Source organism: Bufo bufo, chromosome 8 (genome assembly GCF_905171765.1).
Source record: "Bufo bufo chromosome 8, aBufBuf1.1, whole genome shotgun sequence".
Classification (NCBI taxonomy): domain Eukaryota; kingdom Metazoa; phylum Chordata; class Amphibia; order Anura; family Bufonidae; genus Bufo; species Bufo bufo.
The window spans coordinates 215,936,533-215,951,681 of record NC_053396.1 but is presented as its reverse complement, the minus strand read 5'-3'; positions in this window follow the sequence as shown (position 1 = coordinate 215,951,681).

Genomic DNA, 15,149 nt, shown 5'->3' with positions numbered 1-15,149 from the left:
AAGAGTGCGGCAGTCCTGGGGTGGAGAAGAAATAAGACTGCTTTCGCAACAACTTCAGCCGCACCTACATAAATAGGTCGGAAAAAAGCTGCAAATGTTAGAATAGTTCTGAATTAGTCTATCACATCAAAATAGTCAAACGGGGCAAACCAGTCTAAAAAATAACAGTTACAATTTCAGTAAGTGCAACTATAAAAATAACTGTCAAAGGCCTCATGCACACGACCGTATTTTTTTGCGGTCCGCAAAACGGGGTTCCGTTGGTCCGTGATCCGTGACCGTTTTTTCGTCCGTGGGTCTTCCTTGATTTTTTGAGGATCCACGGTGTCCGCCTGGCCGTGCGGAGCCAAACGGATCCGTCCTGAATTACAATGCAAGTCAATGGGGACGGATCCGTTTGACGTTGACACAATATGGTGCAATTTCAAACGGATCCGTCCCCCATTGACTTTCAATGTAAAGTCAGGAGTTAATATACCATAGGATCGAAGTTTTCTCCAATCCGATGGTATATTTTAACTTGAAGCGTCCCCATCACCATGGGAACGCCTCTATGTTAGAATATACCATCGGATTTGAGTTACATCGTGAAACTCAGATCCGACAGTATATTCTAACACAGAGGCGTTCCCATAGTGATGGGGACGCTTCAAGTTAGAATATACTGAGAACTGTGTACATGACTGCTGCCTGGCAGCACCCGATCTCTTACAGGGGGCTGTGATCCGCACAATTAACCCCTCAGGTGCTGCACCTGAAGGGGTTAATTGTGCATATCATAGCCCCCTATAAGAGATCAGGGGCTGCCAGGCAGCAGGGGGCAGACCCCACTCCCTCCCCAGTTTTAATTTCATTGGTGGCCAGTGCGGCCCCCCCGACCCCCTACCTCCCTCTATTGTATTATTTTCATTAATGGCTCAGTGTGCGGCCCCCCTCCCTCTCTCTATTGTATTATTTTCATTGGTGGCTCAGTGTGCGCCCCCCCTCCCTCTATTGTATTATTTTCATTGGTGGCACAGTGTGCGGCCCCCCTCCCTCCCTCTATTGTAATATCATTGGTGGCTAGTGTGCGCCCCCCCCCCCCGACCCCCCCTCTATTGTATTAATATCATTGGTGGCCAGTGTGCGGCCTCCCCTCTCCCCCCCCCCCCCTATCATTGGTGGCAGCGGAGAGTTAGAAGCATTATACTTACCTGCTGCGATGTCTGTGACCGGCCGGGAGCTCCTCCTACTGGTAAGTGACAGATCATTAAGCAATGCGCCGCACAGACCTGTCACTTACCAGTAGGAGGAGCTCCCGGCCGGTCACAGACATCGCAGCAGGTAAGTATGATGCTTCTAACTCTCCGCTGCCACCAATGTTCGGGGGGGGGAGAGGGGAGGCCACACACTGGCCACCAATGATATTAATACAATAGATGGGGGACGGGGGGGGCGCACACTGGCCACCAATGATAATACAATAGAGGGAGGGGGGGCGGGGGGGCCACACTGGCCCTCCAAAAAATTAAAACTGGGGAGGGAGGGGGGTCTGCCCCCTGCTGCCCGGCAGCCCCTGATCTGTTATAGGGGGCTATGATATGCACAATTAACCCCTTCAGGTGCAGCACCTGAGGGGTTAATTGTGCGGATCACAGCCCCCTGTAAGAGATCGGGTGCTGCCAGGCAGCAGGGGGCAGTCATGTACACAGTTCTCAGTATATTCTAACTAGAAACGTCCCCATGACTATGGGAACGCCTCTGTGTTAGAATATACTGTTGGATTTGAGTTTTCACGAAGTGAAAACTCAGCTCTGAAAAAGCTTTCATACAGACGGATCTTCGGATCCGTCTGTATGAAAGTAACCTACGGCCACGGATCAAGGACGCGGATGCCAATCTTGTGTGCATCCGTGTTCTTTCACGGACCCATTGACTTGAATGGGTCCGTGAACCGTTGTCCGTCAAAAAAATAGGACAGGTCCTATTTTTTTGACGGACAGGAAACACGGATAACGGATGCGGCTGCAAAACGGTGCATTTTCAGATTTTTCCACGGACCCATTGAAAGTCAATGGGTCCGCGAAAAAAAAAACGGAAAACGGCACAACGGCCACGGATGCACACAACGGTCGTGTGCATGAGGCCTAAGTTTGTGTTGACGTCACTGATTTTTTACATTTTTTTTTTGCCCTTCCTCTGATCCGTCAGAACAATATTCCCCAAAAAATGGATCCTGTCTGTGGAGCATCCACCTTCACTCGGTCAGCATTTGGTCAGTAATCCATCAGTATTGCAAATGCCAAAAAAACAGGAATGGTTCCAAAAAAGAAATGACACGTGAATGAAATATTTGCATGTCTTTTGTGTTTTGTACCCACTCCTGCTTTTGGCTACCAAATCATAAGCCAATTCTGATGGGACCATATAGGCCTTACAGCTGCTACACAGACAGGATCCGTTGTGCGTCTTATTTTTCCTTCCTTCTGACAGATCAGAAGAAGGGTCAAATAAATGATCATGTCAACCAGGCCAAACAGGGACAATAGCGACCTCGTCAAAGAGTTGGGAGGATGGCAACAGAATGAGAAGTTCACATGCAACGGGTGCCTCTCAGCCTCCACCTAGGGCCCTCTGTCGCGCATCCCAGGTGTAGGAATTGCCAAGGGGTATGTTGCGGCCTAAAATGTCTCTTTATGTGTGTCACGGTGCTCCTACCTGGATATCGCTGGACCCCAGGCTTTGGCTCCAAAGCAATAAATAAAGGGAATAATTGAGGGATTAAGGAAGAACTTGAGTCCAGACCTTGAGATGAAGTTCAATGGCAGCTTTACTTGAGTAAACATTTTTCCAAAACAGATTTCAGGCTTTATTTTGGTTCCAGCAGGTTTTAGCATTAAAATGACAGGCAAACTTAACTCTGCTATATCTGACTCTGCTGTCCTAACAAGCTTAATTAGTGTATTTTATTTTTTTCTTGGTGCTGAACTTTCTCTCTGTAGTCTGTCTTATCGTTAGGCAAGGGAACTTTCCTCCTGAGGCTCTAAGCTTTGGACTCCATGGCAAGCAGAGCTGAGGCTGCTCTGGCTGGCTTGGGCACGTCCAGCAGAGATGTGCCCCTGCACACCTGTCCCCTAGCAGGGGATAAGCTAGACTCACTCTAACTGGTCCCGACCCTTCCTGCAGGAAGTAGGACTAGCCCACTCCTCTCCAGAGGGGGATTAGAATGGAATAGTAAGTTCCATTCTATCTACATACAGCTCTGCCGTGTTTGCTGCCACCTGCTGGTGAACCAGGCACATTACATATGCACATAACAGTTGCATAACAAAATGGCAATGCACATTGAGGAGGACCTGGAATAAATAAACAAGATGACATGAGGTTAGACCAATAAAGACAGTAGCAAGGTGCAGATGTGGTAACATCACTCTGGGGTGTTATACAAACAGTGGGCCCAGTGACAGATACTGGACGCAATTTTATATATTTAACCCCTTAAGGACCTCCGCCGTATATGTACGGCGGAGGTCCGGTACCTAAACACGGCGTCCGTTTGTACGTGCAGCAGGCGCCATAGCCGCCAGGTTTCTGCTATTTTTACCTCCGGCCTAAAATCCTGAACACTTTGTTTGAACCCCGGATTCGGTCTTTTTCCCATTGACTTGCATTAACGCCGGATCTGGCACTGTGTGTTCAGTCAAACCGGATCCGTCTTTTGCATGTTAAACCCGAAAAATGTGAAAAAAAAGTTAAAGTCCATAAATGGCGGATCCCTTTTTTCCAATGCATTTTTTCATTGTGATCAAAATCCTGATCAGGATTCAAATGTAATCAGTTTTCACACGTTTTTCCGGATCCGGCGGGCAGTTCTGGTGTCGGAATTGAACGCCGGATTAAAACAACGCTAGTGTGAAAGTAGCCTTAAGGCTATGTGAATGAAAAAATAAAAAAGTTAGGACTATGGGAAGGCGGGGAGTGAAAAATGAAAGTGCAAAAATGGAAAATCCCCTGGTCCTAAAGGGGTTAAAGTAAGCACACCCCAAAACTGTTTTCAGACTGCAAATTCACCCAAAAAGCAGGGATAAATAGAAGTACCGGTACTTTTATATATTTAAAATTAACATACCCCAAAATTGTAAAATAGAATACAGCGGCTCACCCCTATCACGTATGGATAGGTGCTCACCCTCTAGTCCTACCCTCAGGACCACAAAGAATGCAAAACGTATAGAGAGAGTGAGGGGGCACACACACCAGGGAGACTCTAGATAGATGAATAATTGATATTTAATATTCTAAAAACAAACCCCTAAAATCACATAAAACGTACATCAAGTAACTACTAGTAGCAGCCTATATTGCATGTACATATAATGCCACTAATACGACAAGGTGGTATATACAACTGTGCAGCTGGTGCAGTGGTCAGTACCAGGGCCGATCCTAGGGTCACAGGCGCCTGGGTGCAGAAATATTTCTGGCGCCCCCACATGGGCGTGGTTATCTTACTAACTCCTCCCCTTTACAATGTAGTGGTAATAGAGTCTCAAGGGTCTATAAAAGCAGCTACACTATTTTTACAAAGCATTGAAGCTCTATTAACACTACTATCAACATAAGGTCATCTAGAGAAACCGTAGGTTTTTATTTATTTTTTCTTTCTCTTTAGGTGTTAAAACATAACTTTAATTAGATTGCTCTAACACCTAAATGGGAAAAATAAGAATTTTAAAAACCTGCTTTTTCTAGTCTAGATGACCTTATGTTAATAGTTAATAGTAGTGTTAATAGAGTCTCAAAGGTCTGTAAAAATAGTGTAGCTGCTTTTATAGACCATTGAGACTCTATTACCACTACCATAAACATAAGGTCATCTAGAGAAACAGCAGGTTTTTAAAATAATTTGGGGGATCTGTGGATGACACATTGTTATGGGAGATCTGTGGATAACACACACTGTTATGGGGGACATTATACAGGGGTAATATAACTGAGGGGTATCAGGTAAATTATACAGGGGGTAATATAACTAAGGGGTATCAGGGTACACTATACAGGGGTAATATAAGTTATATTACCCCTGTATAATAATGTCCCCTGATACCCCTTAGTTAGGCCCCAGAATTCAGAACACAGTGTTACCTGAAGTCTGGGGCCGGATGCGGCAGTGTGGGTCAAATTCTATATACCCCTTTACCCTACCGAGAAACAGATATGTGCATGGGTAATATTATTACAGGAGAATGCCGCACCATACCTGTTACATCCAGTGACGTCTCCTGTGATGTAGACTTTCCTCGACGTCTTCATCCAGAGATAAGACCGCCATGACACCTTCTTTCAGCCGCTTCTCGTCTCTGCAGAGTTTCACAGATTATTTTTTAGGTTCCTCACTTTACTCTCATCCTCTCCTTCCTGGTGTCTCAACAACTCATCCTGCTGCCCCCCAATACTGGGCTAGAGCCAGACAGGTAGTCCCCCATTCCTCATAATATTATTCCCCCTGTATACTATAATGGCCCCCTCTTCATCATTAATGTAATGGCCCCCTCTTTATTATTAATATAATGGCCCCTCTTTAATAACAAAGAGGGGGCCATTACATTAATAATAAAGAGGGGGCCATTACATTAATAATAAAGAGGGGGCCATTACATTAATAATAAAGAGGGGGCCATTATATTAATAATAAAGAGGGGGACATTATATTAATAATAAATAGGGGGCCATTATAATAATAATAATGTATTGGCCCCCTCTTTGTTATTAATATAATGGCCCCCTCTTTATTATTAATATAATGGCCCCCTCTTTATTAATATAATGGCCCCCTCTTTGTTATTAATGTAATGACCCCCTCTTTATTAATAATATAATGTCCCCCTCGTTGTTAATATAATAGCCCCCTCTTTATTATTAATATAATGGTAGTCTCTCCAGTCTCCACTCTTATTAATACTATGATGTCCACTGACTGAGTACTGTCAGTGGTCCTCCTCTCGTGCCCCCAGTGCCTCTGCAATAAGGGTAGAACGTAGGGTACATAAAAAAAAAAAAAAATTAATACTTACCTCTCTCTCCTTCACAGCTTGTGGCATCCTGGTACAGGCGGTCACCAATGCCTCGCTCACTGTGCCTTCCCGCGCTGCGTCATCTCGCGAGATCCGACACAGGAGGTCACAGTGAGGTACGTGACTAAGTCCTGCGTCGCACCTCAATTGAAGCCGCTCCCCCGGCCCCTCCTCCTCACTTCGCCTGCCCAGCTGCCCTGCACAGTGCGCGTCACACAGGGCCTCTCCTCTCGGCCTCCGCTCCGCCCCCTGTAAATCGTATCTTAGTTATTCAGCTGCGGCTGCGTTCTCCTGGCTTGAGGGGGCCCTGTGGGCCCCCCTGACTCAGGGGCCCGGTCGCAATTGCGACCGCTGCGACCCCTATAGCTACGCCACTGCGGGCATTATAAAATAAAATAAAAAAAAAGTAAAAAAAAAAAAAGTCCCGGCGGCTCGCTCGGCGCCTTTCGGGTGACAGCGCTGGGGTGCGGGGCACCCACTGCACCCCGTGTAGGATCGGCCCTGGTCAGTACACTACTGTGGGTACGATGTATTGAAGTTCGAAATGTTAGAGTTCTTCCGAACAGTGTCCCAAATCATGCGGTGCTGCACCAAGTGAACCAGGTAATGATGGTAATATGAGAAAACCTGAAGATAGCCCCAACAGGTGTATCAACTGAGGCAATAGTTAGGACTGTATGTCAATGTCCGGTATTCAGTGGTAAGTACAGAGATGCGTACAAGTAAAGCGCACAGGCACTGGCCTCCAGATTACTTACAATGTCCAGCCGCTTCAGGTCTCCCGGTCTCACCCCTCCTTGCTGCCTGACTGCAGCACGATTTCCCAGGTGGCCGAACACGGCCGTCTGTGGCGTCCCACGTGACCTGGTGATCTGGGGTTCCGGGCGGTCGCTTAGATGACGTCAATGCTTTGCGGCGGTAATTTCAAATCTGGATATAGAATCCTTGCGCTTGCAATTTGAAGTCCAGTTTCTTTATTCTTTTCTTTTCCTTCAATCCACGCTCACTCTGTATGCCAGACGCGTTTCAGGGTCTTACGCCCCTTCCTCAGTGGCCACCGAGTGAGTGGATTCTCACTCCTTATATATGGTGCTTGCCCACCCACATTCACTTTGTTCAGCTTGTTCCAATATGCGGGATGGATTTAATTATTGCTGCATTTCTACTAACAATTATAATGTCATATTCAAGTTAAAAACACAATACATAATAAATATTAAATATTACTCCCCTTTAATAGATACAATGTTAAAACCATCTTAAAAATGTTCTTGGTCTAGGACTGCAATGTCAGAGCTGCATTATGAGCAAAACCGCATTGAAAACGCTTCAAAAACACAACAGTGTGAATTATGTCTTCATTGCGGTTTTTGTATTTTTGTGTTCTATGGGGTTAAGTAACCCCACCTAAAAGGATTGAATCAGAATTCTCAGCATATCCTTCACATAAAGTGATATAGAAGAAGAAGATGAAAGGAAGATAATCTTCATCAGGAATCATATATTGCAAGGGTGATTCATACAACTATACAACTATGAATCACCCTTGCAATATATGATTCCTGATGAAGATTATCTTCCTTTCATCTTCTTCTTCTATATCACTTTATGTGAAGGATATGCTGAGAATTCTGATTCAATCCTGGTTTGGCTAAAAACCTGCATTAAAACCTGCCTCAAAACCTCCACGAAAGGCTGAATCTACTCTCATAGGCCTGAAGTGGCACTGTGCATATAGCAAACTTTTTGGTATATCTCTAGAACGAGGAGAGAGAGAAGTGCTCTCTTAGGCCTCCTGCACACGATCGTAGGTGTCCCGTTGCCGTATTGTGGACCGCATTTGCGGATCCGCAACACACGGGCACCGTTCAGTGTGCATTCCGCATCACAGATGCCGACCCATTCACTTCAATGGGTCCGCAAACCTGGAGATGCGGAATGGTGCGGAACGGAAGCACGGAACAGAATCCTACGGAAGCACTACGGAGTGCTTCCGTGGGGTTTCGTCCCGTACTTCTGTTCTACAAAAATATGGAACGTGTCCTTAGTTTTTGCAGAACGAGCAGATCGCAAACCCATTAAAAGTGAATGTGTACGCGATCCGCTGCGGCTGCCCCACGGACAATGTCCTTGCATTGTGGCGCACAGCACGGCCACGGGGCGCACATGTTCGTGTGCAGGAGGCCTTAGCGTTGTTTCTCCGTGCTGCTGGAGACCGGATAGAGATGAGATCATGGGCAAAATTTTTCTAATGAATCTTGCTTTATGTCCTGGACCGAGGAGAGACAACTCGTTAAGCGAGCACTTCTCTTCCCCCGTTCTAGAGATTGGTGGAGGTCTAAGGCTAGATAATAGAAAAATCCATTTGAAATGGATTTTTCTGCAACTGTCATGTCGCAGTGCGACACCATAGACTATCATTATAAAAAATGTTGTGCGACACATGTTGCATTGTAGACCTAGCCTAAGTGTTCAGACCCCCATCAATCTAAACTTTTGATTTGTTTTGCAAGGGTGATTCATAGTTGTATAGTTGTATGAATCACCCTTGCAATATATGATTCCTGATGAAGATTATTTTCCTTTCATCTTCTTCTTCTATATCACTTTATGTGAAGGATATGCTGAGAATTCTGATTCAATCCTTTTAGGTGGGGTTACTTAACCCCATAGAACACAAAAATACAAAAACCGCAATGAAGACATAATTCACACTGTTGCGTTTTTGAAGCGTTTTCAATGCGGTTTTGCTCATAATGCAGCTCTGACATTGCAGTCCTAGACCAAGAACATTTTTAAGATGGTTTTAACATTGTATCTATTAAAGGGGAGTAATATTTAATATTTATTATGTATTATGTTTTTAACTTGAATATGACATTATAATTGTTAGTAGAAATGCAGCAATAATTAAATCCATCCCGCATATTGGAACAAGCTGAACAAAGTGAATGTGGGTGGGCAAGCACCATATATAAGGAGTGAGAATCCACTCACTCGGTGGCCACTGAGGAAGGGGCGTAAGACCCTGAAACGCGTCTGGCATACAGAGTGAGCGTGGATTGAAGGAAAAGAAAAGAATAAAGAAGCTGGACTTCAAATTGCAAGCGCAAGGATTCTATATCCAGATTTGAAATTACCGCCGCAAAGCATTGACGTCATCTAAGCGACCGCCCGGAACCCCAGATCACCAGGTCACGTGGGACGCCACAGACGGCCGTGTTCGGCCACCTGGGAAATCGTGCTGCAGTCAGGCAGCAAGGAGGGGTGAGACCGGGAGACCTGAAGAGGCTGGACATTGTAAGTAATCTGGAGGCCAGTGCCTGTGCGCTTTACTTGTACGCATCTCTGTACTTACCACTGAATACCGGACATTGACATACAGTCCTAACTATTGCCTCAGTTGATACACCTGTTGGGGCTATCTTCAGGATTTCTCATATTACCATCATTACCTGGTTCACTTGGTGCAGCACCGCATGATTTGGGACACTGTTCGGAAGAACTCTAACATTTCGAACTTCAATACATCGTACCCACAGTAGTGTACTGACCACTGCACCAGCTGCACAGTTGTATATACCACCTTGTCGTATTAGTGGCATTATATGTACATGCAATATAGGCTGCTACTAGTAGTTACTTGATGTACGTTTTATGTGATTTTAGGGGTTTGTTTTTAGAATATTAAATATCAATTATTCATCTATCTAGAGTCTCCCTGGTGTGTGTGCCCCCTCACTCTCTCTATACCCCAAAATTGGTTGACGCAGACCACACTTTCAACCAAATAACAGATGCTAGGATTACTGCAATTATTGTTTAAAACAACCTAAAATCTGTAGTAATAGAATCGCTCCTATTACCCAGGCTGTACACTCCCCTACTGTCCCTGCTCTCTCCCTACAGTGTAGATGATGCCTTCCTATCCTTTCCCTACACTATGAATAATCTTTCCCTGAACTTCTCAGTAGTTAGTTATTTTTAATAAAGTATTTCCTAATCGCTGTCCCTAGTGCCTGTAACGTGTCTCTCTGCACCGAGTTCACTGTAAAGTGGCAGAGACTGAGCAGGAGGAGGCTTTTTATAGGGCTGTGACATCACAGGGGCTGGCTATCTGCTGATTGGCTGGCTGCATGGCATTCTGGGTGCTCCCTTGTTCCCGGGCTTCTTACTTTCACTTTGTAACATGTGCAGCAGCCATTGTAGAAAAAAATCCAATTAGTTATCACGAAGCGCGAGGAAATTCGACTTTGTGTCAAATCAAATTTTTTATGAAATTTGGATCGAATTCCACTTTGTCAACTTCGATTCGCTCATCTCTACTGTTTGATGTTCTAGGATTGGGCAGCCTAACATAGGAGAAGCATCCTATCCAAATGAAAGAAATTTGACTGTGCATGCGCAATATTAATATGCAAAAACTGTCACTGGCTATTGCTGATAATATTCTACCAGCTCCGACACTGCAGTGTTGATGCCTGTGTGACTGGTGGCTTACTGGCTTGGTAGAAACCATATTCAATCTTTCATAGATCAACTACTGTACAGGAAATTTAACACGATATTAAAAACAGGGGGGGGGGGGGGGTTCTAAATGTCAGAGTAGACCAGATAAATCTTTGCAAAATACTTCCCATAATTCTCTCCATTCATGAGCTCCTCACCTTCTGCCCCGCAGCGATGTTTACAAAGTAGTCCTGCAAACTGAGCATCGCTCTTGTCTGAAGACATTTGTGTAAAGCACTTGAGGGCTTTTCAGATGAACTATAAAACTCTTACAACAATGACGAGCAGAGCTGGTCCAGTGACCCAAAGCTAAAAGCAGGCCATGGATGAATGGGAAAAAAAAACACGAAGAGCCGGGGCCTTACAGAAATATAAAAAGGTTGGGAAAAAAAACCTTTGGAAGATAATGATGTGTCCTGACAGCGCGGACAAACTGTTATTAGCCGAGTTATGTAGAACTACATTATGGGAGGGCTGGGGGCACAGGTGTAGTCGAGGAGGTCAACGCAGGAGATCATGAGCCTTCTGATGATTAGATCGAAACGGACAGGACAATTATAGGATTTAATTTTGGAAAACCCAGAGGTCACATTAAATTAGAAATCCCATCAGTTCTATGCATCCCAATTATAATAATAAATCAGATTTGCCATTAAGAAGGGTTCATACAGTGAGGTTGAGAACTGACAAATCCAAACACCCTGCGCGAAGACCCCGTTAGGAGAGCGGGAATTTATGTTTGGTAGATTTGCAATATCGGTGGACGACGATGAGTGAATTGCCTTAGGGTGCATTATTTGGAGGGTTTTAAAACAGTATACCTCAATCTCGCAACCTCAAGGAATAAGCATTGAAGGGAACCAACATGTAATTTTCCGCCTTTACATTTTTGAAGCATTTCAGAGATTGAGGTCTGTGGGGTGCATTCTGAAACCACCACCTTGGGTAGCAAGATAGGTTCCCTTTAAGCAGGGGTGGGACAAGCTGTCACCGGGATTTTGGGTATAGAGCTGAGGACATGGGTTGCTAGATGGCCGCTAGCACATCCACAATATCCAGTCCCCATAGCTCTGTGTGCTTTTATTGGGTAAAAAAAAGACTATTTGATACATAGGTTAATTTGCATGAGATGAGTCCTGTTCCTGACTCATCTCACATACAGGACTCATCTCAGGGTAATTTGCATATGGCTAAAATAGTTTTTGTTCCACAATAAAAGCACACAGAGCTATGGGGACTGGGTATTGCGGATGTGCTAGCGGCCATCTAGCAACCCATGTCCTCAGCTCTATACACAAAATCCCGGTGACAGGTTCCCTTTAACCTTAAATTGGCACTGTACTTTGAATAAACTTTTGATATGTCATAGGGACAAATCAAAAGTTTAGATTGATGGGGGTCTGAACACTTAGGCTAGGTCTACAATGCAACATGTGTCGCACAACATTTTTTATAATGATAGTCTATGGTGTCGCACTGCGACATGACAGTTGCAGAAAAATCCATTTCAAATGGATTTTTCTATTATCTAGCCTTAGACCTCCACCAATCTCTAGAACGGGGGAAGAGAAGTGCTCGCTTAACGTGTTGTCTCTCCTCGGTCCAGGACATAAAGCAAGATTCATTAGAAAAATTTTGCCCATGATCTCATCTCTATCCGGTCTCCAGCAGCAAGGAGAAACAACGCTAAGGCCTCCTGCACACGAACATGTGCGCCCCGTGCTGTGCGCCACAATGCAAGGACATTGTCCGTGGGGCAGCCGCAGCGGATCGCGTACACATTCACTTTTAATGGGTTTGCGATCTGCTCGTTCGGCAAAAACTAAGGACACGTTCCATATTTTTGTAGAACAGAAGTACGGGACAAAACCCCACGGAAGCACTCCGTAGTGCTTCCGTAGGATTCCGTTCCGTGCTTCCGTTCCGCACCATTCCGCATCTCCAGGTTTGCGGACCCATTGAAGTGAATGGGTCGGCATCCGTGATGCGGAATGCACACTGAACGGTGCTCGTGTGTTGCGGATCCGCAAATGCGGTCCACAATACGGCAACGGGACACCTACAATCGTGTGCAGGAGGCCTAAGAGAGCACTTCTCTCTCCCCTCGTTCTAGAGACATACCAAAAAGTTTGCTAAATGCACAGTGCCACTTCAGGCCTATGAGAGTAGATTCAGCCTTTCGTGGAGGTTTTGAGGCAGGTTTTAATGCAGGTTTTTAGCCAAAGCCAGAATTGGATCCAGCAGGAGGGTGAAGTATAGTTTTTCCTTTTATTTTTCTAATTCCTTTCAAATCCCCTCATGGCTTTGGCTGAAAAATCTGCAGGAAAATTTGCCTCAAAATATCATCCAAAAAAAGCTGTGTGATCCTACCCTGAGAGTATGTTCGCACAAAGGATTTCTGACAGGATTTGATCTGAAAACCGTCTCTCATTGTTCTCGATGGAACGCCACGCCACGGTACATTTAGAGAAGGATTTTTCACATGTTGTTTTCCGGACTGCGCCATAGTCCATTTTTAGTAAACTTCAGAAAGCTGAGGGTTTAGGAACCTGCTCATGTTTTAGTGCTAGTCAATCAAGCTAAACTGAACTAAACTGTTGTGGGATACACAGTATTTTTTGATTCATCATGTGAGCATACCTTAAAGAGGTTATCCTGGAAAAGATAGTGATAATTTATCCTCAAGATAGGTCATCCTTATTACATCAGCGGGGTTCCACGTCCCGGCATCCCTGCCGATCGGCTGTTACAGGGAGCCGATGCACTCCCTGAAACTCTGGTGAGCGATTTAAACTCCCTGCAGCATTCCAAGTGGCAGTGCTTGGTATTACAGCTCAGTACCATTGACTTGAATGGGGCTGAGATGCAACTAGGCCATGTGACTAATGTACAGTGATGTCACTGGCATAGGAAGAGGCTGCAGCTCTCGAGACCTCTTCTAACAGCTGATCGGCAGGGTTCCCGGGTGTCACACCCTCACAGATCTTCTACTGATGACCTATCCTGAGGATAAACAATGTGTGGAGACAGCACCAGTGTCCAATATGTACTTTCACGGTGCACAGCTCAGGGGGGTGGACAGCCTCATCACCACTCGTTCTGCTGAAATAAAAAACATGTAGCCAGAGTCTTCACCTTGTCTTTATTCCATGCCCATCAGTGCATCAAAAGGCAACGTTTTGGCTTATTACAAGCCTTTCTCAAGCCCTGGCTTTGCCTGGGGTCTAGATAATTGTATACAAATGGGCAGTGTCTGACAGGTTCCCTTGGCCAACCAGAGGAAACATCTGTAAGTGGTCACCCTCAATTTGTAAAGAAGGGCAGCTGCAAGGGATGTTCTTCTGCTCTGGGAATGTCGAGGTCCAACTGATGGGTGAGTCTGAGTGTGGTTTTCCTGCATATTGGATTATTGTGGGGTAAAGGATACCAGTCCTGGGCAGATATTCGAGAGGAGTGACTCCTCGTAATTTTTTTCCCCCTGTTATTTCCTGTAACATGGGCTGAAATACATTTAATACAGATCTACATTTTTTTTTTTCCTACTATATAAGGAATTTTCTGCCGGGTCAATTTTTTGTCTTTTTACTCAAATCTATATGGAACAGATAGTAGTCAGAAGTCACTAAAACTTTGTATGAACTTAACCTCTGTATGTCGCCAGTCAGGCTCCATTGTGCGGTGTCAATAGGGAGATCTCCTCTTTTCTGCAGTATCTCTTTACATATGAAATACAACAAAAAAATCTACATACTGTATGGCATACGGAGGGGCAGTGGAGAATTTATGCACCTCTATGGGCTTGCTCTTACTGTTCCGTTGAAAATTGAGCTGACATTTATCCACATACAGTACCTGGGTCCTAAAATGGGTTGTCCAGGCTGCAGATATTGATGGCCTATCCTCAGGATAGGTCAATATCAGATAGATGGGGGTCCATCTCCCGGTACCCCCATGATCTGCTCATTCAAGCAGCTATAAATGATACAGTGTACAGACCAGAAGCAGAAGGCTCTCTATGCTGTGTATTTCCCCATATGTACTAGAGCCTCAGCATGGCCACTACGCAGTCTACACGGAAGTCTTTTCCCAACACCGCAGCCGCCCTAAAGAGCTGACCGGTGGGGGTGCCGCTTGTCAGCCCACTGATTTGATATTGAAGACCTATTCTGAGGATAGACCATCAATATCTAAGTTCTGGAGAACCCATTTACAGTAAATGTGGTTTGGGATAGCAATCCAGAACTTCCAGGGAAAGAACATGTTGTGTAAAAACCATCTGGGGCACAATATCCCACATTGCACCACTCCAAATTCATTACGATTCACCTTTTCTCTAGATAACATTTGGTTGATAGTAAAATAATAGATGAAATACCTGGTTTGTAAATTGTGTCATTTTTACAATTATATTTTATTTATCCTCTTTGCTTTTTATTTTTTATTTTTCTTGTATTTTTTTCCCTTCTTTTGTTCCCTTTTTTCCCCCCCATTGCCGAGGCAGGCATTTAATTTGCAGAGTGAGACCAGTGAAGTCTTCGCCTCAGTTGTGTCTTGCCTCGATAAGGCACCGTAGCCCATTTGTAATCC